This window comes from Chiloscyllium plagiosum, unplaced genomic scaffold, assembly GCF_037043375.1.
Source record: "Chiloscyllium plagiosum isolate Xiang-an unplaced genomic scaffold, Cpla_swu_hap1 HiC_scaffold_40, whole genome shotgun sequence".
NCBI lineage: Eukaryota > Metazoa > Chordata > Chondrichthyes > Orectolobiformes > Hemiscylliidae > Chiloscyllium > Chiloscyllium plagiosum.
In genome coordinates, this window is record NW_028270178.1 from 51,580,280 (window position 1) to 51,607,287 (window position 27,008).

The 27,008-nt window shown below is 55.7% G+C and overlaps 1 pseudogene; it reads right to left on the reverse strand.

Annotated features, from left to right (window-relative positions):
* The window catches only part of LOC148138518 (uncharacterized), a 94,968-nt pseudogene that overhangs the window by 22,121 nt on the left and 45,839 nt on the right, over positions 1 to 27,008 (reverse strand).

The window sequence follows — 27,008 nt, forward strand, 5'->3', positions numbered from 1 at the left end:
TCCAACAACACCCCCTCCCCAACACTATCCAACGCCGCCACCTACCGAACTCCGTCCGACACCGCCCCGTCCCGAACCCCGTCCAACACAACACCCTCACCAAACCCGTCCGACACTGCCCCCTCCCCAAACCCGTCCAAAACCGCCCCCTCCCCAACAGCATCGAACCCCGCCCCCTCCTCAACCATGTCCAACACCGCCCTATCAGCCAACACCGTCCAACACCACCGCCCAACCAAGCTCGTCCAACACTGCCCCCTCCCCCAACCCCGTCCAAGACTGCCCCCTCCCCAACCCCATCCAACACCACCCCGCCCCCAACCCTGTCCAACACCGCCCCCTCCAAAACCCCGTCTAACACTGCCCCATCCCCAACACGGTACAACACTGCCCCCTCCCCCAAACCCCATCAAACACCGCCCCCATCCCCAACACGGTCCAACACCGCCCCCTCCTCATCGCGTCCAACATCACGCCCCCAACCCCTTCCAACATCACCCACCCAACCCCGTCCAACACCGCCCCTCCCGCAACCGCATTCAACACCGCCCCCTCCAGCAACACATTCAACACCGCTCACACGCCAGCCCCATTCACAACCGCCCCCTCCCCAACAACATCCAACGCCACCCCTTCCCCAACACCATCCAAGCGCGCCCATTCCCCAGCCCCATTCAAAACTGACCCTCCCCAACACCATTCAACTCCACCCCCGCCACGAACACCATCCAACAGCGCCCACTCGCCAACACCATCCAACATTGCCCTCTTCCGTGAACCCATTCAAACACCACCACCTCCCCAGCCCCGTCCAACACCGCCCCCTCTCCAACCCCGTTCAACACAGCCCTCTCCCAAACAGTCCAACACCGCCCACTCCCCCAGCCCCATTCAAAACCGCCCCCTCCCCAACACCATCCAACACTGCCCATCCACCAACACCACGCAACACTGCCCACTCCCCCAGCACCGTTCAAAGCTGCCGGTTCCCCAACCCTGTCAAACACTGCTCCCTGCCGCCAAACCTATCCAACACCGCCCCCTCCCCTAACCATGTCCAACATCGCCCCATCACCCAACATCATCCAACACCGCCGCCCAACCAACTTCGTCCAACACCGCCACCTCCTCAACCCGTCCAACACTGCCCCCTCCCCACCCCATCCAACACCACCCCCTCCCCAACCCGGTCCAACACTGCCCCTCCCCCAACCCATCAAACATCGCCCCCATCCCCAACACCGTCACCTACTCAACCCCGTCCGACACGACCCCTCAACCCCGTCCAACACCGACCCCTCGCCAACCGCATCCAACACCACCCCCTCCTGCAACACATTCAACACCGCTCACACGCCAGCCCCATTCACAACCGCCCCCTCCCCAACAACATCCAACGCCACCCCTTCCCCAACACCATCCAAGCGCGCCCATTCCCCAGCCCCATTCAAAACTGACCCTCCCCAACACCGTCCAACACTGCCCCCTCCAACAACACCATCCACCACTGCTAACTCCCCCCGCCCTGTTCAAAACAGCCCCCTCCCCAACACGGTCCAACACCGCTCTCACCCCAACCCTGTCAAATACTGCGCCCTCACCCCAATCCTGTCCAACACCGCCCCCACCTCAACACCGTCCAACACCGCCCCCACCCACAACGCCGTCCCAAACCACTCCCTCCCCAAACCCGTCCCACACCTCCCCTCCCTCAACACCATCCAACACTGCCGCCTCCCCAACCTCGTCCGACAACGCCCCCTCCCCAACCCTATTCGACAACACCCCCTCCCCCAACCCCGTCCCACACCACACCCTCTTCCAACACCGCCTAACACAGCCCCCTACCCAACCCTTTCCGACACCTTCCCCTCCCCAACCCCGTCCAACACCGCTCCCTCCCAAACCCGGTCTAACACTGCCCCTCCCCCCAACCCCGTCCAAGATTGCCCCCTCGCCCAACCCCATCAAACACTGCCCCCATCCCCAACACCGTCCAACACTGCCCCCTCCCCCAACTCCTCTAACACTGCCCCCTTCCCAACCATGTCCAACACCGCCCCAATTCCGTCCAATACCGCCCCTTCCACCAACACCATCCAACACCGCCGCGTCCACAACCCCGTCCGATCAACCCCCCTTCCCAACCCCGTCCCACACCGCCCCCATCCCCAACACCGTCCAACACCGTGCCCTCCCCAACCCCGTCCAACTCTGCCCCCTTTCTCAACTCCGTCCAACACCCTCTATCCCCAACACCATCCAACACCACCCCACCCACAAAAACCATCCCACACCACACAGTCCCCAACCCCACATCACCCCCTCCCCGAAACCCGTCCCACACCTCCCCCTCCCCAACCCTGTCCAACACCGAACCCTCCACCAACACCATCCAAGACTGCCCAATCCCCAAGCCACTTTCAAAACCGTCCCCTCCCAACACGGTCCAACACCCTGTCAAACACTTCTCCCTCACACCAACCCTGTCCAACACCGCCGCAACCCAATACTATCCCACACCGCCCCATCCCTCAACCCGTCAAACACCGGCCCATCCCCAACACTGTCCAACACCGCCTCCACCCCAACCCCATCCCACACCACTCCCTCCCCAACCCCGTCCAACACAGCCCCCTCCCCAAACCTGTCCCACAACACCCCTTCCCACAAACCAGTCCCACATCTCCTCCTCCCTAACACCATCAAAAACCACCCCCTCCCCAAACGCATCTAACAACGCCCCCTTCCAAACCCGGTCTAACACTGCCCCCTCCCCAACCCCATCCAACTCTGCACCCTTGCCCAACCCTGTCAAACACCACCCCCATCCCCCACTCCGTCCAGCAGCGCCCCCTCTACCAATACCATCCAACACTGCCCACTCCCACAGCCCCATTCAAAACCGACCGCTCCCCAACGCGTCCTACACTGCCCCCTCTCCCAACTCCGTCCAACACCCCCTTATGCCCAACACCATCCAACACCGCCCCCACCCACAACCCCGTCCCACACCACACACCCCCAACTCCGTCCAACACCTTCCCCTCCCTCAACACCATCCAACACCGCCCTCTCCCCACCCCTGTTCCACTACACCTCCTCCCCCAACCCCATCCCACACCACACCCTCTTCCAACGCCGCCCAACACCGCCGCCTCCCCAACCCTGTCCGAAACTGCCCCCTCCCCAATCCCGTCCGACACCGCCCCCTCCCACAATGCCGTCCCACACCGCTCCCTCCCCCAACCCCGTCAAACACTGGCCCATCCTCAACACGGTCCAACACCCTGTCAAACACTGCTCCATCACACCAACCCTGTCCAACACCGCCCCAAATCAACACTATCCCACACCGCCCCATCCCCCAACCCCGTCCAACACCGGCCCATCCCTAACACTGTCCAACACCGTCACAACCCCCAACCCCATCACACACCGCTCACTCCCAAAACCGGTCTAACACTGCCCACTCCCCCAACCCCGTCCAAGACCGCCCCATCGCCAAACCCCATCAAACAACGCCCCCCTCCCCAACCCCGTCCAACACTGCCCACTCCCCCAACTGCGTCCAACACCGCCCCCTCCCCAACCCCGTCCAACACTGCCCACTCCCCCAACTGCGTCCAACACTGCCCACTCCCCAACTCCGTCCAATACCGCCCCTTCCACCAACACCATCCAACACCACCCACTCTCCCAGCCTCATTCAAAACCGCCCCCTCCCCAACCACGTACAAGACCGCCCCTTCGACATCCCCGTCCAACACCACCCCCTCCAAACCCCGTCTAACACTGCCCCCTCCCCCCAAACTGGTCCAACACTGCCCCTTCCTCTAACCCCATCAAACTCCGCCCCCATCCCCAACACCGTCCAACACCGCCCCCTCCCCAACCCCGTTCAACACCGAACCCTCCCCCAACTCCGTCCAACACAGCCCCCTCCACCAACACCATTCAACACCGCCCACTCCCCCAGCCCCGTTCAAAACCACCCCCTCCCGCAACCCCGTCCAACACCGACCCCTCCCCCAACTCCGGCCAACACCGCCCCCTTCTCCAATACCATCCAACACTGCCCACTTCCCAAGCCCCTTTCAAAACCGCCCCGTCCCAACACGGTCCAACACCCTGTCAAACGCTGCTCCTTCACACCAACCCTGTCCAACACCGCCCCAACCCAATACTATCCCACACCGACCCATCCCCCAACCCCGTCAAACAGCGGCCCATCGCCAGCATGGTGCAACACTCTGTCAAACACTGCTCCCACACACCAACCCTGTCCAAAACCGCCCCAATGGAACACTATCCCACACTGCCCCATCCCCAACCCCGTCCAACACCGGCCTATCCCTAACACTGTCCAACACCGCCCCAACCCCCAACCCCATCTCACACCACTCCATCCCCAACCCCGTCCAACACCGCCCACTCCCTCAACTCCGTCCAACACCGCACATTCCCCCAGCCCCGTTCAAACCGACCCCTCCCCAACCTCGTCCAACACTGCCCCATCCCCAAACCCGTCCAACACGGCCCCCTCCCCCAACCCTGTTCAACGCAACCCCCTCCCCCAACCCCGTCAAACACCGCCCCATCCCAGAACTTCCATCACTGCCCCCTACCAGCAACCCCCTCCATCATCGTCCCCTGTCCCCAACCCCGTCCAACACCTCCCCCTCCCCCAACCCTGTCAAACACCGGCCCCTCCCAAACCCCGTTCAACACCGCACCGACCCCAACCTAGTCCAACACCTGCCCCTCCCCAACGCCGTCCAACACAATCCCCACTCAAACACTGTCCAACACTGCCCCACCCCCATCCCCGTACATCACACCCCCTCTCCAACCCCGTCCAAAATCAACCCCTCCCCAAACCCGTCCAACACCCCATCCTCCCCGAACCCCGTCCCACAACGGTCCCTCCACCAACCCCGCACTACACCCCCACCTCACTGAAACCGGTCCCACACCTTCCCCTCCCCCAACACCGTCCAACATCGCCAGCTCCCCAACCCCGTCCAACACGGCCCCCACCCATAAACCCGTCAAACACCGACCCCACCCCCAACCTCGTCCAACACCACCCCCTCCCCAACCCTGTCCAACACCGCGCCCTCCCAAACCCGGTCTAACACTGCCCCCTCACCCAAACCCATCCAACACTGCCTCCTTTCCCAACCCTGTCAAACACTGTCCCATCCCCAGCACAATTCAACACCGACCCCTCTCCAACACCGTCCAACACCGCCCCCTCCGCCCACTCCGTCCAACAGCGCCCCCTGCACCAACACCATCCAACACCACCAACACCCCCAGCCCTGTTTTAAACCGACCACTCCCCAACCCCGTCCAACACTTCCCCCTCCCAAAACGCGTCCAACACGGCCCCACACCAACCCTGTTCAAACTGACCCCTCCCCAACCGCGTCCAACACTGCCCACTCCCCAAACCCGTCCCACACAGCCCCCTTCCCAAACCCGTCCAACACCGCCCACTCCCCCAGCCCCGTTGAAAACCTACCCCTCCTCAACCCCGTCCAACACTGCCCCCCGCAAACCCGTCCAACATGGCCCCCTCCCATAACCCCGTCCAACACTGCCCCCTCCCCAAAACCGTCCCACACAGCCCCCTCACCAACCCCGTCCAACAGCGCCAACTCCCCCAGCCCCGTTTAAAACTGACCACTCCCCAACCCCGTCCAACACTGCTCCCTCCCCAAACGCGTCCAAGACGGTCCCACACCAACCCTGTTCAAAGCGACACCTCCCCAACCCCGTCCAACACTGCCCCCTCCCCAAACGCGTCCAACACGGCCCCACACCAACCCTGTTCAAACCGACCCCACCCCCAACGTCGTCCAAAACCGCCCCCTTCCCAACCCCGTCCAACACGGCCCCCTCCCAAACCCGGTCTAACACTGCCCCAACCCCATTCAACACTGCCCCCTTTCCCAACCCTGTCAAACATCGCCCCATCCCCAACACCATTCAACACCGCACCCTCCCCAACTCAGTCCAACACCGCCCCTCCCCTCATTTCGTCCAACAGCGCCCCCTCCACCAACCCCATCCAACACCGCCCACTCCCCCAGCCCAGTTTAAAACCGACCACTCCCCAACCCCGTCCAACACTGCCCCCTCTCCAAACCCGTCCAATACGGCCCCCTCCCCAATCCCGTCCAACACGGCCCCCTCCCCCAACCCCATCCAACACCGCTCCCTCCCCCAACTCCGTCCAACACCGCCCACTCTCCCAACCCCATTCAAAACCGACCACTCTCCAACCCCGTCCAACACTGCCCCCTCCCCCAATCCCGTCCAACACGGCCCCCTCCCCCAACTCCGTCCAACACGGCCCCCTCCCCCAACTCCGTCCAACAGCGCCCACTCCCCCAACTCCATCCAACACCGCCCACTCCCCCAACCCCATTCAAAACCGACCACTCCCCAACCCCGTCCAACACTGCCCCCTCTCCAAACCCGTCCAATACGGCCCCCTCCCCAATCCCGTCCAACACGGCCCCCTCCCCCAACCCCATCCAACACCGCTCCCTCCCCCAACTCCGTCCAACACCGCCCACTCTCCCAACCCCATTCAAAACCGACCACTCTCCAAACCCGTCCAACACGGCCCCCTCCCCCAATCCCGTCCAACACGGCCCCCTCCCCCAACTCCGTCCAACACCGCCCACTCCCCCAACCCCATTCAAAACCGACCACTCCCCAACCCCGTCCAACACTGCCGCCTCCCCAAACCCGTCCAACACGGCACCCTCCCCCAACCCTGTTCAACGCAACCTCCTCCCCAAACCCCGTCAAACACCGCCCCCTCCCAGAACCTCCATCACTGCCCCCTACCACCAACTCCCTCCATCATCGTCCCCTGTCCCCAACCCCGTCGAACACCTCCCCCTCCCACAACCCTGTCAAACACCGGCTCCTCCCAAACCCCGTTCAACACCACACCCTCCCCCAACCTAGTCCAAAACCTCCCCCTCCCCAACGCCGTCCAACACCACCCCACCCCAACACTATCCAACACTGCCCCACCCCACAAACCCGTACAACACCACCCCCTCCCCAACCCCGTCAAAAACCAACCCCTCCCCAAACCCGTCCAAAATCGCATATTCCCCGAACCCCGTCCAACACCAGCCCTTCCCCCGATCCCGCACCACACCACCACCTCACCAAAACCGGTCCCACACCACCCCCTCCCCTAATACCATCCAACACCGCCGCCTCCCCAATGCTGTCCGACATGCCCCCCTCCCCAACGCTGTCCAACAACACACCCTCCCCCAAACCCGCCCCACACCGACCCCTCCCCCAACCCCGTCCAACACGGATCCCCCAAACACATCCCACACTTCCCCCTCCCCCAACACCGTCCAACACCGTCGCCTCCCCAACCCCGTCCAACCCCGCACCCTCCCCAAACCTGTACCACAACGCCCCCTCCCCCAAACCCGTCCCACACCACCCCCTCCCCCAGTCCCGTGCCACACCAACCCCTTCCCAACACCATCCAACACTGCCCCACCTTCAACCCTGTCCCACACCACACCCTCCCAATCCCCGTCCAACAATGCACCCTCCCCCAACCCAGTCCAACACCGTCCCCTCCCCCAAACCCGTCCAACTCCGACCCGTCACAAACACTGTTCAACAGCGAGTCCTCCCAAAACCTCGTCCAGCGCCTCCCAATCCACAACACCGTCCAACACCGCGCCCACCACAACACTGTCCAACACCGCCCCACCTTAAACCCTGTACAACACTGCCCCCTCCCCAACTCTGTCCCACAACACCCCCTCCCCAAACATGTGCCAACCACCCCCTCCCTAAACCCGTCCCACACTAACCCCTCCCTCAACACCGCCCAAAACCGCCCAACACCGCCACCTCCCCAACCCTGTCCGACACCGCCCCCTCCCCCAAACGCATCACGCACTACACCCTCCCCCAAACTCGTCCCACACCAACCCCTTCGAAAACACCATCCAACACTGCCCCCACCTTCAACCCCGTCCCACACCACCCACTCCCAATCCCTGTCCATCACTATCCCCTCACTCAATCCAGTCCAACACCGCCCCCCTCCACAAACCCGCCCAACACTGACCCCTCACAAACCCTGTTCAACGCCTCACCCTCCCAAGACTTAGTCCAATACCTCCCCTCCCCAACCACGTCCAACACCGCCCCACCCCCAACCCATGCAACACTGCCCCCTACCCAACCCTGTCCCACAACACTCCCTCCCCAATCCCATCCCTCACCACACCCTCCGCAAACCGTCCCACCCCTACCCCTCCCCTAACACCGCCCAACACCGCCGCCTCCCCAACCCTGTCCAACACCGCTCCCTCGCCAATCCCGTCCAATACTGCCCCCTCCCCCAACCCCGTCCAACACCGCCCTTACCCCCAAACCCGTCCCACACCTAGTTTCCCCAACACCGTTCAACACTGCCGCCTCCCCAACACTGTCCGACACTGCCCATCCCCAACCCTGTCCCACAATACCCCCTCCCCCAAACGCATCCCGCACAGCCCCTACACCCAAACCCGCCCAACACCACCCCCTACCCCCAATCCCGTCCAACACTGACCCCTCCCCACCCCTGTCGAACACCGCCCCCTCCCCAACCTCGCCCCCTTCCCAACCCCGTCGAAAACTGCACCCTCACCAAACCTGTCCAACATGGCCCTCTCTCCAACCCCATCCAACACTTGCCCCTCCCCCAAAGTCCGTCCAACACCGCCCCCTCCCAAAACCTCCATCACCGCCCACTACCCTCAACACTCTCTATCACCGCCCATTACCCCCAACCCTGTCCAACACAGCCCCCTCACCTCAAACCCGTCTAAAATCGGCCCCTCAACAATATCGTCCAACACTGCACCTTCCCCTAACCACGTCCAACACCTCCACTCCCACCAAGCCCGTCCAACACCGGCCCCTATCAAACCCCGTTTAACACCACACCCTCCCCCAATCTAATCCAACACTTCCCCCTCCCCAACCCTGTTCAACACGGCACCCTTCCCAACCCCGTACAAAACCACACCCATCCCAAACCCGTCCAACACCGCCGCCTCCCCAACCCTGTCTGACACCGCCGCCTCCCCAAACCTGTCCCTCAACATACCCTCCCCGAAACCCGTCGCACACCACATCCTCCACCAAACCCGACTCACACCAACCCCTCACCCAACATCACCCATCACCTCCGCCTCCCCAAACATACAATACAGTCCCCTCCCCAATCTCGCCCAACATCATCCCCTTCCTCAAACTGGTCCCACACCTCCCCCTCCCCAACACTGCCCAACACCGCCGCCTCCCCAACCCCGTCCCACAACACCCCTTCCCCCAAACCCGTCCCACACCACCCCCTCCCCAACCCCGTCCCACACCAATCCCTACCCAACACCATTCAACACCGCCCACACCTTCAGCTTCGTCCCACAGCAGCCTCTCCCAAACCCCGTCCAACATCGCCCCCTCCCCCAACCCAGTCCGACACCGCCCCTTCTCTGAACCACATCCAACACCGACCCCTCCCCACTCCAGGCCAAATCTGCACACTCCCCCAACCTAGTCCAACACCTCCCCCTCCCCTACCCCGTCCAACACCGCCCCCACCCCAACACTGTCCAACAGTGCCCCACCTCCCAACCCGTCAAACACGGCCCTATCCCCAACCCCTCCCCAACACCTCCCCAGCCCCAAAACCCGTCCAACACGGCCCACTAACCTCAACCCCGTCCAACACCGCCCCCTCACCCCAACCCCGTCCATCACTGACCCCTCCACTACCCCGTCCAAAACCAGCCCCTCACCAATATCGTCCAATACTGCACCTTTCCCCAACCACGTCCAACACCTCCCCCTGCCCCCAAGCCCGTCCAACACCGGCCCCTCCCAATCCCCGTTCAACACTATACCCTGCCCAAACTAGTCCAACACCGCCCTCACCCCAACCCTGTCCAACACCGCCCCCTCCCCCAAACCCGTCCAACACTGCCCCATCCCCAACCCCGTCCAAAACGACCCCCTCGCCAAACCCTGTCCAACACCGCCCCCTCCCCCAAACCCGTCCAACTCCGACCCCTCCCCAATTCAGTCCAAAACTGCACTCTCCCCAACCCCGTCTAATACCTCCCCCTCTCCCCAACCCTGTCCAACACCGCCCCCACCCGAACACTGTCCAATATCGCCCCACCCCCCAACACTGTACAACACTACCACCTCCCCCAAACCCGTCCCACACCACACTCGCCCACAAACCCGTCCCACACCAACCCCTCCCCAACACTGCCCAACACTGACGCCTCCCCAAACCCCGTCCGACACCACACACTCCACAATCCCATCCAACGCCGCCCCCTCCTCCAACCCCGTTCAACACCGCCCCTTCCCCAAATCTGTCCCACACCATCCCCTCCTCAACACCGTCCAACACAGCCGCCTCCCCAACCCCGCCTGACACTGTCCCCGCCCCAACCCTGTCCCACACCAACCCCTCCCCAACACTGTCCAACACCGCCCCCTCAGCAACTTGTCAAACGCCACCCCCCCACCACCCCGGCCAACACCGCCCCCTCCCCAACCCCGGCCAACACTGCCCCCTCTGCCATACTCATCCAACACCGACACCTCCCCAACCCCGTCCAATATCACCCCTTCCCAAACCCCATCCACTCCCCCAATCCCGTCCAACACCGCCCCCCCAACCCGTCCAATACCGTCCCCTCCCCAACTACGTCCTATACCGAAACCCCCTATCCGCGTGCAACACTGCCCCCTCCCCAACCCCGTCAAACACCGCTCCTCCCCAACCCCATCCAACACCGCCCACTCACCAACCCCGTCCTACACCTCCCCCTCCTCAACCCCGCCCAACACCGCCACCTCCGCAACCCTGTCCAACACCGCCCCACCACAAAAACATCCAACATCACCCCTCCCCCAACAACGTACCCTCCCCAACCCCATCCAACACCGCCCCCTCACCAACCCGTCCAACACTGCCCACTCCCCCAAACCCCGTCCACCACTACCCCCTCTCCCAACCCGTCCAACACTGGACCCTTTCCCCACACTCGTCCAACACTGCACCCTCCCTCTAACCTCGTCCAACACATTCCCCTCTCCCCAACCACATCGAACACCGACCCCTCACCCAACCCCGTCCAACACCACCCCCTCCCCAACCCTGTCCAACACGGCCACCTCCCTCAATCCCGTCCAACATCGCCCTCTCCCCAACCCCGTACAATACCGCCCCATCCACCAAACCCAGTCAAACACTGCCCCCTCTCCCAATCCTGTCTAACACTGCCCCCACCCCAAACCCATCCAATACTGCCCCCTCCCCAACCCCGTCCAACACTGCCCCCTCCCAAATCCCGTCCAACATCGCACCCCAACCCCATCCAATGCTGCCCCCTGCCCCAACCCCGTCCGACACTGGACCCCTCCCTTCACCCCGTTCTTCATTGCACCCTCCCTCAAAAACCATCCTATACCGCCCCCTCACCCAACCCCACCCAATACCGCCCCCACCCCAAACCCACCCAACACCGTCCAATACCGCTCCATCTCCATTCCCCGTCAACACCATCCCCTCCCCATCCCCATCCCCATCCAAAACTGCCCCCACCTCAACACTGTCCAACACCTCAAAACCCGTCCAACACCGCCCCCTCCCCCATACACATCCAATACCGCCACCTCCCCAAACGCCGTCCAACACGGCCCCACTCCCAACCCCATCCAATACCACTCCCTCACCAAAACTGTCCAACACTGCCCCTCACCAACCCCGTCCAACACCTCCCCCTCCCCAACCCCGTCCAACACCGCCCCCTCCCCAACTCCATCTAACACCTCCCCCTCCCCAACCCAGTCCTACACCGCCCCTCCCCAAACCCGTCCAACACCGCCCCCTCCCCAACCCCATCCAACACCGCACCCTCCCAATCCGTTCCAACACTGCCCCCTCCCCAAACCCCGTTAAGCACCGCACCCTACCCAACATGCCCAATACTGCCCCCTCCACCAACCCCGTCCAACACCGCCCCCTCCTCAACCCCAGCCAACACTGTCCCCTTCCCACAACTCCATCCAACACCGCCCCCTCCCTATCTCCATCCAACACCGCCCCTCCCCAAACCCGTCCAAACCACTCCCTCCCAACCGCGCCCAACACCGCCCCCTCCCCAACCCCATCCAACACCGCCCCCTTCCAATCCGTTCCAACACTGCCCACTCATCCAAACCCCGTTAAACACCGCCCCTTCCCCAATCCCTTCCAATACTGCCCCCTCCCCAACCCCATCCAACACCGCCCCCTCCCCCAACCCCATCCAACAACGGCCCCTCCTCAACCCCAGCCAACACTGTCCCCTCCGCACAACACCATCCAACACCGCCCTCTCCCTCAACCCCATCCAACACTGCCCCTCCACCAAACCCGTCCAACACCGCACCCTCACCAACCCCGTCATTCGCCGCCCCTCCCCCACCCCATCCAACACCGCCCCCTCCCAATACCGTCCAAAACTGTCCCCTCCCCAAACCTCGTCCAACACCGCCCCCTCCCCAACCCCATCCAACAACGCCTCATCCTCAACACTATCCAACACCGCCCCCTCCCCATCCCCATCCAACACAGCCCCTCCCCCAAATCCGTCCAAACCACTCCCTCCCAACCCCGCCCAACACCGCCCCCTCCCTCAACTCCGTCCAACACCGCCACCTCCCCCAACCCCTTCCAAAACCGCCCCCTATCTCCATCTAACACCGCTCCCTCCCCCACCCCATCCAATACTGCCCCCTCCCTCTCTCCCCTCTCTCTGTCCGCCCCTCGATCTCTCACCCCCTCTCTATTCCCCCCACACTCTTTACCCCCTCTCTCTCCGCCCTTCGCTCTGTCACACCCTCTCTCTGCCCCCCACACTCTTTACCCCCGGTCTGTCCCATACTCTCGGACCCCACTCTTGGTGCCGCCGCTCTGTACCACTATCACTGCCCCCACTCTCTGACCCCCGCTCTGTCCCCTCCTCTGTCCCCCCTCCGTCCCCCCTCTCTCGCCCCTTTCTCAATCTCCCCTCTCTCTCCTCCTCTCTTAGTCCCCCCTCTCTCTGTCCCCCCGCTCTGCCCCGTCCCCATTTCTCTGTCCCCCATCTCTCTCCTCCTTTTCTCTGTCCCCATCTCTGTCCCACTCTCTCTGTCCCCGTCCCCCCCTCTCTGTACCCGTCTTTCTGTTCACTCTCTCTCTGTTCCCCTCTCTCTGCTCCCCCTTTCTGTCCTTCGTTTCTCTGCCCTCCTTCTCTCTGTCCCCTGTATCTCTGTCGCCCCTCTCTCTGCCCCACTCGCCCCCCTCTCTGTCGCCCCCTCTGTTCCCCACTCACTGTCTCCATCTCTCTGTCCCCCTTTCTCTGTTCCCCTCTCTCTGTTGCATTTCTCGCTGTGTCCTCCTCTGTCTGTCGCCCGTCTCTATGTCGCCCATCTCTCTGACCCCCCATTCTCTCTGTCCCCCACTCCCTGACCTCTTCTATGTACCCCCTCTATCTGTTACCCTCTCTCTGTCCTCCGCTCTCTTCCCCCCACTGTTCCCCTCTCTCTCCCCCTCTCTGTGCCCCCTCTCTGTCCACCCCTCTCTCTCCCCCTCTCTGTCCCTCTCTCTCTACCCCTCTCTCTGTCCCCCTGTCCCCCTTTCTGACCGCCTCTCTCTGTCCCACTCTCTCTGTCCCACTCTCTCTGCCCCCCTCCCTGAAGCCCCCTCACTCTGTTCCCCTTGCCCCCTCTCTCTCTGTCCCCTCTCTCCGTCTCCCCTCTTTCTATTCCCTCGCTCTGTCCACACCTTTCTCTGTCCCCTTTCTCTGTCTCCCCTCTCTCTGTCCCCTGTCTCTCTCTGTCGCTCCTCTTTCTCTGTCCCCGCCCCCCATCGCACCCTCTGTCTCCCCTCTCTTTCCCCATCCCTCTGTTCCCCTCTCTCTCTGTTCCCCGATCTGTCGCCCGTCTCTATGTCGCCCCTCTCTCTGCTCCCTCTCTCTGTTCCCCCACTTCCTGACCTCTTCTATCTTCCCCTCTCTCTGTTCCCCTCTCTCTGTCCCCCGCTCTCTCCTACCCCTCTGTTCCTCTCTCTCTGTCCCCCTCTCTCTGTGCACACCTCTCTGTCCACACCTCTGTCCGCGTCTCTGTCTCGCCTTTCTCTCCCGCTCTCTCTGTCCCCAACCTTTGTCCCCCTTCTCTGTCTTCCCCGTCTCTCCCCATCTCTCTGTCCCCCTCTCCTTGTCGGCTCACTCTGTCTCCCTCTCTCTGTCCCCCTCTCTCTGTCCTCCTCTCTCTGTCCCCAGCTCCCTGTCCCCTATCTCTGCCCCCCTTCTTGCATCCTCTATCTCTGTCACCCGCTCTCTGTCCCTTGCTTCTGTGTCCCCCCATCCGCCTCTCTCTATGCCCTCTCTCTGACCTGCCTCTCTCTGACCCCTCGCTCTCTGTCCCCCTCTCTGTCACCCTCCTCTGTCGCCCTCTCTCTATCCTGCCCCTCTGTCCCCCTCTCTGTCCCCTCTCTGTCTGCCCCCTCTCTGTGTTTCCCTCTCTCTGTCTCCCTCTCTCTCTGTGCCCCCTCTATCTGTCCCCACGCTCTATCTGTTCCCCCCTCTCTGTCTCTCCACTCTCTGTCCTCGCTCTCTCTCCCCCATCCCCACCTCTGTCGGCCTTTCTCACCTTCCCCCCATTATCTATCCTTCCACTGTCTGTCCCCCCCACTCTCTGTCCCCTCTCTCTCTGACCCGCCCTTTATCTCCAGCACCCTCTATCTGTCCCCCTCTCTCTGTCCCACCTCACTCTCCCCCTCGCTCTGTCCCCCCCTTTGTCCCCCTCTCTCTCTGTCCCCTCTCTTTGTCCCCCTCTCTCTCTTCCCCCCTTTCTCTGTCCTCCTCTATCTGTCCCCCGCTCACTCTCCCGCCTCTCTGTCCCCTCTCTCTGTTCCCCCTCTCTCTTACCCGCTTTCTCTGCCCCCCCTCTCTCTGTCCCCCGCTCTCTGTTGCCCTCTGTCTGGGCCCCCTCTCTTTGTTCCCCTTTCTCTGTCCCCCTCTCCCTGTCTCCTTCCCTCTGTCCCCTCTCTCTCTCTATACCCCTATTTCTGTCCTCCTCTATCTGTCCCCCTCTCGCTGTCCCCCTCTACCTGTCCTCCACTCTCTGTCCCACCCCCTCTGTCCTCCTCTCTCTGTCCCCCCTCTCTGTCCTCCTGTCTCTGTCCCCCGTTCTCTGTCTCCCTCTCTCTCTGTCCCCATCTCTCTGTCCTCCTCTTTCTGTCCCTCTCTCTCTGTCTCCCCCTCTCTTTCCCCCTCTATCTCTGTTGCCCGTCTCTCTGTTCCCCTCTCTCTGTCTCTCTCTCTGTCCCCTACTCTCTGTCCCCCTCTCTCTGTCCCCCGCTCTCTGTCCCTATCCCGAAGTCCCCCACTCTGTCTCCCTCTCTCTGACCCTTCTCTCATTATGTCCTCCCCTATTTCTCTCTCTCTCTCCCTCCCTCACCTTGTCTCCCCCTTGCTCTCTCTCTCGCTCTCTCTCTCTCTCTCTCTCTCTCCTCTCTCTCTCCCTGCTCCTTCACTCTCTCTCCACCTTCTCTCACTCTCAATCCCCCTATCTCGGACTCTCTTTCTCCCACCTCGCTCTGTTTCTCTCTGACTAAATCTCTCTCCCTCCTGCCTCTCCCTCTCTCTCTGACACACTCTGCCTCTCTCACGTCTCCCTCTTCCTCTAATCCAGACGGGTGTGGGGGGGGGGGGTGGGGGGGTGGGGAAGGTTGGTGCTTTGGCTGCATGTGGTTGGAGGGGTGGTTGTGAGATGATTGAGAGATATGGGAGGTGGGAGGATGGGGAAAATGGAGTCGTGACGGAATTGTGGGGGGGGGAGGCAGATGGCAGGAGAGAGTGAGTGCAGGGGAGGGGGAGATGAAAGAGTGGAGGCAAGTGACGAAATAAGGGTTAGGGGTGTGTGTGAGAGAGAGGATGGACGAGGGAGAGTGAAAGGGAGAGGTGGTGAGAAAGAGACAGTGTGCAGAGAGAGAGAAAGAGAAATGAGGAGAAAGAGTAGGGGAGAGGAAATGGGGAGGTCAGATTGGAGTGGGGGGGCAGAGGGAGTTAAACCCAGCTCCTGAGCTCAGGACGCGGTGCCCTCCCCTTCCCTGAGGACCAAGACTTGGGGCTGAGTCTGTTTCTCTCCAGCTCAGCTTCTCCAACACAAAGACACACAACAACATTGGTCACTCTGCTGCTCGGCACGCTTTAGTCAACATTTTTATTGGTTACAAATGGAAGTGATGGATACAGTCAGTGGGATGGTGCCTTTTCTTACTGGCCCCTGAGTTGGGAGAAACATTGAAACGTTTCCCTGTAACCCCCCTGTGGGATAAGGACGGACAAACCAGCGTTACCCTCAGTCTGTTACCATAGCGCAGGCTGCTCCATCGCTGAAATACTGAACTGAAATGAGAAAATCCCGGATGGATTGATTAATGAGGGAATTTGATTGATGGATGGATTTGGGTCAAGGAATATTTCAGCACATTCTTCAGCTGCTGCCTGAACTTAGTCTGGGTCACGGCATAAATCGCGGTGTTTGTGCAGCAACTGAGGAGCTGCAACATGAAGCCCAATTCCCGCACAAAGTGATAGAGAAACACAGACTGATACCCAATCCACCACATCCGGGTCCATATAAAATATAGCATGAACGTTGACCATAACAGGATGAAATTGGCCGAGATCACAAACAGTAAAATGATGGATTTTTTTCGGTTTCTCATTTCAGTGTCAGACTGAGCATCCCCATTGGTGTGAGCGCGGATTCTCCTGCGGGCTCTACTGGTCACTAAAATGTGTCTGACGGTGAGAACATTGAGCAGCAGAATCAGGAGAAATGGGACACACGGGGTTAGAATGTGGTGAAGGAACTCGATTGTAGTCCAGACAATGGAGAATTTAACAACGAATGTTACATAACAAAACCAGGGGGTGTTCTCCAGCCAATACCGAGGTATGAGCATAAAATACCAGGAAATGTTCTTTAAACAGCTCAGCACAGTCACTGCTCCCAGAACCACAGCCGCCGTTTTCTCACTGCAATATTTACTTTTCAGCTTCTGGCAACAAATGGCCACAAACCGATCAAAGGTGAAAGTGACGGTGAACCAGACAGAGCAGTCAGTGGTTGCATAAAGCAGGACGGCGTGGATATTACACACGGGGACGGAGTACTTCAGGAAATAAAACTGTTCCTGATAAACAATGGGAATGTGTCTCAGGATCAGGTCGAGGATAATGACCAGGAGATCCGCCGCTGCCATGGCCCCCAGGTAACGTCTGACACATGGAGACAATCCACAATCTTTATAAAGCAGGACGTAGATGGTCACTACGTTAACTGTGAGGAAGGAAAACAAACCCATTATCCATCAGCCTGGAGACAAAGGGACCCGTTTGATTGGGGACCCAGTGAGATTTTCAAAAGTGTCCCTGTTTTCAGGGATTTATTAAAATAATTGGAGCTGGAATAACAAATGGGAAGGTTGGAATTACTGACAAAAATGTCAGTTATAGACTGTTGGGGACAGAACGTTCCAGGATATCCTTGTCCTGTCCATCACCTTTACCCACCCCAACAATATGAAGTACTGTGCACAGGTTATATCTGTCCAGCACTGGGAGCTGTAGAGACCACACCAGGGCACTAATGTGTGAACCTGAAGCAAATATCCATCCAGCATAAGGGGCTACACAAACCACATCATTGTATTATATATAAACCTCAACCAGATCGTCTGACCAGCACAGCGACCTGTGCAGTGATCACCCGTGAATTAATCTGTAACCCAGGAGCAGTTGCCCTCCCAGCATGTAGGACTCTGTGCCCCACCCCAGTGCATTGATCTGTAACCCAGGTGCATTTACCCTCCCAGCACGTAGGACTGTGTGCCCCACCCCAGTGCATTGATCTGTCAACCAGGAGCAGTTACCCTCCCAGCATGTAGGACTGTGTCCACCAATCCAGTGCATTGATCTGTAAACCAGGAGCAGTTACCCTCCCAGCATGTAGGACTGTGTGCCCCACCCCAGCGCATTGATCTGTATCCCAGGTGCATTTACCCTCCCAGCATGTAGGACTGTGTACATCACCCCAGTGCATTGCTCAGTAACACTGTGTTAGATCCTTGCGCAGTATGGGGAAACTTGCAGCCCATGCTGGAAGTGTCTGGATGTACAGCTCCCACCCATTTACAGCTCCATATCTCCAATGGTCCATGATAAGGGCGTGCTGTCGTTGTAAACATCCATGCCAGGGAGAGATAGCGGGGGAATCAGTTTAAATATCACCACATGGTAGGGGTTTGGGAAATAGACAGAGAGGGGGGAAACTGAGAGACAGTATCATGGAAGGATGTGTTCCCAGGTTTCAGAATGCTGAAATGTAGACACTTCAATAGCATCCTGTATCATCTGCCAGTCTTCCCAGGAAAGATGGGGGAAAAGGGATAATAGTGTGAAGTCAGATGAGCATTTTTTATGCGTCTTTGAAACTGGAGTTGGTTTTAACCGAATCTATGACTCATTGGGCAGATTCTAACAATAATCTATCTTTGTTTGATTTTCCTTGAGTGTGACAGAGGGATCGTCCGCACGAGGCTGAGATAGTTTTCTGGTGCTATCGTATCGGACTCACCTCATTAACTACCCAGCCCACCCCATGGTGTCCCTCTCATTCAATACCAGCCCGATTCTCCCACCGTCATGGCGGGTGGTACTCACCATCGCCCGGATGCCCCTGGATATTCTTTGATCCCTGGCACTGGTGCCACCTTTAAAAGGCCAATGGGCACACGGTTGAGCTTTCTCAGTTCGAGTTTACCTCGAGCATGGCAGATCATGTGCAATTACACAGAGGATTGTCGACAGGGGCACGGAGGTGCTGGTGGATGGGCTAGTACAGAATGAGTCCATTCTCTTTCCAGAGGAGGCCTCATCACCAGACCTACCAAGCATGGTCTAAACTCACCACCTACCACAAGGCTCATGCTCCACCACTCTCACTGCTGCACGCAGCACCTTCGCCCCCCTTCCCTCCACTTTACCCCACTCCCCTAAACTAATAATGCTGCATGCATACAACACTGTGGACTGACTCTCTCCTAACACCTCACCATGATACCGTCCCCCACCTACACCAGCACTAAGAGCAAGGCCACCCACCCCCACGCTCACTCCAGCCCTCCCTTTCTCCCATTCCAGGAGAAACAGCCTGGAATAGGACAGAAAGGACCAAGCCGGGTGGTGGAGTGCCCGATATCCTTTCCCTAACCCCCCTCCCCCCGCCATGTGGGAGGACCTGGTATGAGTCGAAAAGGACCGGGATGCCTCGTGTGGAGATTCTGAAACATCCACGTCCCACCTACCGAGTAAGGAGCAATGTTCAGTGAAGGCCAATTCTCACTTTAAACCCACTGGCAGCTCCGTTTCCCCCCGGCACAACTTAGAAGCCGTGGCCCTGATGACATCTCCCTGTCGACCTGGTACAAATGGAATCCCCACGGTCTCGGTGGCCAGGAGGGTGGGCTCACAACACATCGTCACCACCGCCGCCCAGGAAGGGAGCACCGCGACTCCCTCCCACACCTCCTCCTGGAAACAGCTCGGAAACTAAAACTAATCTGTTATAGTAACTGCCCTCCCCTCTTGTCCTGACATCTTCAACAATCTGTGCACATATACACCCAGGACTCTCTGCTCCTGCAGCCCCTATTTAACGGTACAGCCTGTTTTAATCTGTCTTTCATTGTCTTTCTTACCAAAGTGCATCACCTCACACTGCTCTGCATTGAACCCCAGCTGCCATACACCTGAACACTAAAATATGTCACATTTGGCTGTGAAATAGATCCCTCAGATGGTTGCTCCTTGGACAATAATTCGAATTTTACCAATCAGTTTAAATTATGCCACAGGATACTAAAACCAAATCAAGTTTGAATGTATTGGTTTTCGGAAGTTGAACCAATGAGATGATCCGACGTTGTGCATATTAAAAATGCAGGCATTTAGAAAATTGCAGACAGAGTAAATGCCGTCAACACAGATCCAAGAGATTAGGAAACGCTCTCTATCAAAGGTACCTTTTCATAGGGAACATATTTGCAGTACAAACACAGAAGATGACCCAGGGAGATCGATGGCCACAAGAAGACACACAAACAACAGCTGCTGTGCGATTTTGAAATTAAATGAGTGCAATTTTAATAAGTGTCTTATTGAAACAGTATATCGCTATAGAGTTGGAGTGGGGTAATAAGCGTTTAAAAGAAAGGGGGTCTCAGAATTCAGAATACTTGATGTAAAATGTTCACTTTCAGAGTTAGATTAGGTTAGATTACTTACAGTGTGGAAACAGGCCCTTCGGCCCAAAAAGTCCACACCGCCCTGCCGAAGCGCAACCCACCCATACCCCTACATTTACCCCTTACCTAACACTACGGGCAATTTAGCATGGCCAATTCACCTGACCTGCACATCTTTGGACTGTGGGAGGAAACAGGAGCACCCGGACGAAACCCACGCAGACACGGGGAGAATGTGCAAACTCCACACAGTCAGTCTCCTGAGGCGGGAATTGAACCCGCGTCTCTGGCGCTGTGAGGCAGCAGTGCTAACCACTGTGCCTCCGTGCCCTACGGTGCGCCTTGGACAATAATTCGAATTTTACTGTCGGGAAAAGTTAAAAAATAAATTGATGTTATTATGTAAGTAGTGGAATTTGGGTGTTCTCTGTCCCTCATATTTTAACAGTTTACGAGGCAAATTGAACATTTCTTTATGTTTAGTTTAAGTTACCAGATGAGCTTCACGCCGCACCATGACAATTCCCGTGTGTGTGTATCTGTGTGTCTCTGTTGGGCAGGTCTGGCAGTCTCAGTGATGCTTAAAGTAATGCAATGCCACCCTCTGCTGGCCTCCCCACGCCACTGCACAGGCATTGGCAGAGGGTGAAAACCAACAGGGATTCATTCAGAGAGGGGGAGGGAGAGGGCAGCTGCTCACAGCACCATCCAAACTGATGTCTTATCCATGTACTGATCTAAACGTCCTTCAAACATTGTAACTGTCCCTGCTTTCACCACTTGCTCTGGGAGTTCATTCCACACATAAGTCAGATTCTGACTAAAATAATTACCTCTCATGACTTCTGTAAGTCTTTTTCCTCACACCTTAAAATATCCCTCAGTTTTGAATCCCCAACTGTAGGGAAAAGACATCAGCCCTTCGACTTACCTGTACCCCTCATTACTTTATAAACCTCTGTAAAGTTACCCCTTAATCTCATACTCTCCATTGAAAAGAGTCCCAGTCCATCCAGCCTCTACTTATAGCTCACTCCCTCCATTCCCAACAACATCCAGGTTAATGTATGCCCAATCCTCTCCAGCTTAATAATATCAAAGTCAGTAATATCAAAGTGACTAATCAAGGTATTTTCTACGGGTGGGGAGACCAAAATTAGACGGTACAGGTTTAAGGTGAGAGGGGAACACTTAAAAGTGACCTAAGGGGCAGCTTTTTCACCCAGAGGGTGGTGTGCCTATGGAATGAGTGGGCAGGATGACCAGACTGGACACAGTATTCCAGAAGAGGCCTCATCAATATCCTGTACAACCTCAACGTAACGTCCCAATTCCAATACTCAATGGTCTGACCGATGAAGACAAGTGTGTTAAACACCTCCTTAACCATACTATCTACCTGAGATGCAAAATTTAAAGAATTATACCTGACGGCCTAGGTCTCTGTTCCCCAACACTGCCAAAGGCCCTGATTTTAATTGTATAGATCCTGCCCTTGTTTGATTTACCAAATCCATTACCTCGCATTAATCCAAACTAAACTCCATCTGCCACCCCTCAGCCCAATGTGTGATATTACCACCTCCTCATTCTCCCCCTTTAAAAATCCTCCCCGTCTCCAGGAGACCTGCACACTCTGACCTTGAGTTTCACAAAGACCCTGAGCTTGGGTTGCCTTGTGTGGTTTGGAGAAGGAGGGACAGATTGCAGACACTGTCAATGGGGAGGAGAGGTTGGACAGTAATCAGCGGCCTGGTGTCATTTCATTGTTTTAGGAAGAGGGCAGTTACACGTTAGAGGTGGGTAATAGTGGTGTTTTGGCACCAGAAATTATGCTTTTTCGTTGTCGGTTGTGTTCCGTGAAAAAAATCTATTCGAGACCCTTCATTGGGCAGACTGTGACTGCAGGATTTCTTTTCTTAATATTGTAGATTACAGATAATAGCGATTGAAGACGTTCATAGTTAATTTCGATAGCACAGCACGTGCACTCAATATCCTACAGTTGAGACAAATATCTTGCATTTGTTTAACAATACAAAGTGTTTGTGTAGTTCCGTAATGGTAACCTGATTATAATAAATCCACACTGAGCTGAAAGCTGGCACTTAAAATATGACCCAAGTCTGGGTATGATAGTGTAGTGAGAAGTGACCCTAGCTCTGAACCAGAACTCTGGATTTGATTTTAATTCCTGAACTTGTGTGGTCGTGTTCCTAGCTCTGGACTCGTAGGACTGGATTCAAGTCCTGCCTGTTGCAGAGGTATGTCACAGCATGTCAGAACAGGCTGATGAACAAACACACAAGAGAATAATGTTACAGCTTTATGGGTATTGCCGAGTGGTGCGAGTGTCCCTACCTCCGGGCACTAAGATCTCGGTGTAAATCCCACAGAAGTGTCTCATGATACATCTGAACAAACTGATTAAACTGGTTGTAGAATTATGATCTGATGGAGAAACAAGTGTCAGAATTGAATTTCAGATTTTAGGCCCGGAATGACTGAAAGCACAACTATTCGTGTTGATTGGAGTCACATCGTGCAGCGTTAGAGGTTTATAAAATCAGAATGATCATGGATAGGGTGAGTAGTTAGGGTTTTCCCTCAGGTTAGGGGCGTCCAAAACTAGAGGGCATTGGATGAAAGTGAGAGGGGAAAGATTTTGAAGAGGCCTAAGAGGAACATTTTCACACAGAGGGTGGTGCGCGTATGGAATGAGCTGCCAGAGGAAGTGGTGGAGGCTGGTACAACTGCAGCATGTAAAAGGCATCTGGGTACGGACAGACCTGCCGAGCTTTTCCAGCAATATCTGTATTTCTTTCAAAAATGCTTTGATTTTATTGCAGGTATTCTAAATACATTAAAATATTTTTTTTAATGACGCAGGGACATATGAACACATTTTCAAATTGACCAAGTCCATTTTCTGCTAAGGGTAAGGCTCTGTGCGAGATGGCAACAATGATGCATCGACATGGAACAGGGAATGTGTTGGAGACATAGTTTGGACATTATACAAGGAGACCTCACATGATCCAGTTTGGGAGAGGATGACATTATTGTGTGATTCAACTCAGAGAGGGAGACAATGTAATCTTCCTGAGAAGGAATGGCCTATTATACTCGCTCTCTCCCTCATTATTCCTCATCACAGCAATGTGTGTGAGCTAAAAAAAAAACGCCTATCCGGTCATCATTGCCATCCTCATTTTTAAAGAATTCATGCAGTGTGGGAACAGGCCCTTCGGCCCAACAGGTCCACACCAAACTTCCAAACAGTAACCTTGCCAGGTCCGTTCCCTGAGATTTACTTCTGACTAATGTACCTAACCTAGAAATCCCTGAATACGACAGACAACTTAGCAAGACCAATCCACGTAATGTACACAGTTTGAGCTGTGGGAGGGAAATGGAGCACCTATTAGAAGCTCGTGCAGTCAAAGGGAGAATGTACAAACCCCACACAGATAGTCGCCCGAGGCTGGAATAGAACCCTTGTTCCTAGTGCTGTGAGGTAGCAGTGCTAACAACTGAGCCACTGTGCTACCCTTTGGGTGATTACTGGCCAGAATTTATTGGAATCTTCTCACTGCCTAATGCAAATGGAATTCAGCCAAATCCAACTGTCCCAGGATGAAATCCCATTGCTAGCAGCTTGTGTGAGTAGAATATCTTCAGAAGCCGAATCACATTTTGGACAATCTCTCAATTTTTCCTTTTATCATAAGTTACACTAATATTTGGACAAATTTCTTTCAAGTTCAAATTGCAGAGATTGTGTTTGTGTGTCTGTCTCAACATTTTAAACAGGGAAATATTGATTACATATTTGCAATACCCAAACAGTTTGCCATTCATCTTTCCATCATAGTTTGAGTAACATTGCTCTGGATCATAAACGTGCTATTTGAGCAGATTAAAGAAACTAGCCTGACTTGTTCCTAAAACTGACCCTGCCCCAGTCTAAGACCTTTCTTATCGGCCATATCACCAACCTGGTCACATTTAACATTTGTTGTGAGCATGGAGGAGTGGGACGAGAAAAGAAAACAGTGACCCAAAAAGTCAGGGAACTCTTGACCGGTGAGCCTGATGTCAGTGGTGGGTAAGTTGTTGGAGGGGTTTCTGAGGGATAACAATTACATACATTTGGGAAGGCAAGGGCTGATCGGGATAGGCAACGTGTCTTTCTCATGGGAAATCAAGTCTCATTAATTTGGTTGAGTTTTATGAAGAGATAAAAAAGAAGATTAATGAAGGCAATTTGGTAGACATTGTCTATATGGACTTCAGCAAGGTGTTCATAACATTCCAATTGGTAGACAGATTAAAAGTTCGGTCACATGGGACACAGAAGAAGCTTGTCACAATTGGCTTGAAGGAAGAGGGATATTTTTCAGACTGGGGGCTTGTGACCGGCAGTGTGCTGCAAGAATCAGTGCTCAGTTCACCGAATTTCATCATTTATGGAAAGAACATAAATGTGGATATCGGGGACATAGTTAGTAAGTTTACAGATGACATCAGAAATGTGGTGTAGTAGATTATCTCAGAGTACATCGAGACCACAATTAGATGGGAAAAAGGGGCAAGGAGTGACAGATGAAGTTTAGTAAGATAAATATAAAGTTTTGCATTTTAGGAAGGAATTATACACTTAATGGCAAAGTCCTGAGGAGTGTTATGGAACAAAGGGACATTTGTTCCTTGAAAGTGGAGTCGCAGGTAGACAGAGTGGTGCTGAACATATTTGGAACATTTGCCTTAATCAGTCAGAGCATTGAGTATAGCAGTTGGAGTGGCATGTTGCATCTGTACACGATTTTGGGAAGGCCATTTTAAGAAAACTGCATTTAATGCGGTTGTCTGCAGAAAAGATTTACACAGATGTCCCAGGGAGAGTTTGATTAGGTTGAGGTGTTTCTCCCTGGAGTGTCAGAGGCTGAAAGGTGACATTATAGAGGTTTATAAAATCATCAGGGGAATGGATATTCTGAACAGCCACGTTCTGCTCTTCAGGGTAGGGGAGATCAGTTTCAGAGGCATAGGTTGAAGGAGAGAGGGCGAATGATTTAGAAGGGACCTGAAGATAAATGTTTCACACAGAGAGTGTGTGTGTACAGAAAGTGCTGTCAGAGGAAGTGATGAAGGTGGTTACAATTGCACATTTAAAAAGTATCTGAAAGAGGAGGGATATTGGCCAAATGCTGGCAAATGGGACTGGATCAGATTTGATATCTGATTGGAGTGAACAGGTTGGACTAACGGGTCTGTTTCTGTTCTGCATGACTCTCTGATTCGACAAGAAGGATGACGAAAAATTCTAAAATGACCTTTAAAGTGGGAATTCTCTTCACTGGAAGATAATCATGCTTCTATGTTCACATTGATTGAAAACTGCAGTACTAAATATTTGACAGGGAAGTAAGTCACGAATATTGGGATCCAGACAGGAAAGTGGGGCTGAGACCACAATCTGATCAGCCACAATCGTAGTTCCTGGTGGAGAAGGCTCAAAGTGTCTAATGACCCACTCCTGCTCCTCAGTCCCATGTTCCTGTGTTCCATTCAGCCCCTCATACCTGATAGACAGGGACAGTTGGAGGCCACTTACTCTTATAATCTGGTGCACAGAAACAGAGGAGACTATTCAGCCTCTCAAGACTGTCACACATGCTTTGAAGTGACTTGGGAAATGTAATTGGAAACTCCAGGCACAGTTATGAAAGAGGCCCCTCATCTCTCTTCACAGAGCTTCCCCTCTCTGCAACTTGTGCTTCATTTGTTGGTCATGCTGTAGATGCAGATTGGCTCTGAATACAACCCATATACTCACCAGAGGTGGCTCACAAAATCATCTGGTCTCCCTGACTGCAATATTCAGTAATTGCACATTTATGACAATAACACCTGCTAAATTTCCAATAACAGAATGTGAGAACATCAGAAACAGGGACAGGTCGTTCACTCGCCAGGCCTGCCTTGCCCTTCACTAAGATCATGGCTGATCTGCTCTTGGTCTCAAATCCTCTTTATACCCAATTCTTCATCGCCCTCAACTCTCTGTCAGGTCAATATACATCTACCTCTTCTTCAAATACTTTCAGTCATCTTGCTCCCTAACATTCTTGAGAAGAGAAACCCTGATATTCAATACCATTTGTTTGAAGAAAACACGCATTGTTCCTATACCATGGCGTATTGATATGGACAAAAGAGGTTGACTCAATGGTTCAGGTAAAAATGACTGGCCCTGATATCAAGGCAGTGGTTGGCTTTTGTTGACATCAAGGAGCTAAACAAAACTGGACTTAATGGGAATCAGACTAAACTGTCGAGTGTTTGGAGACAAACATGGCACAAAGGAAGATGTTCACCATCTCAGTCATCGGTCACCTCTGTGGGAGATCCTCAGGGTAGCTTCCTCTTCACAAACAGCTTCAGCTGCTTCATCAATGTCTCCCCGCCCCCACTTGCCGCAACATAAGATCATAAGTGGGGATGGTCACTGAAGATTCCAAAATGTTCAGAAGATTTGTCGCCCATCAGCTCCTGAACCGGTCTGTGTCCATGTGCAGTACGACCCAGATAC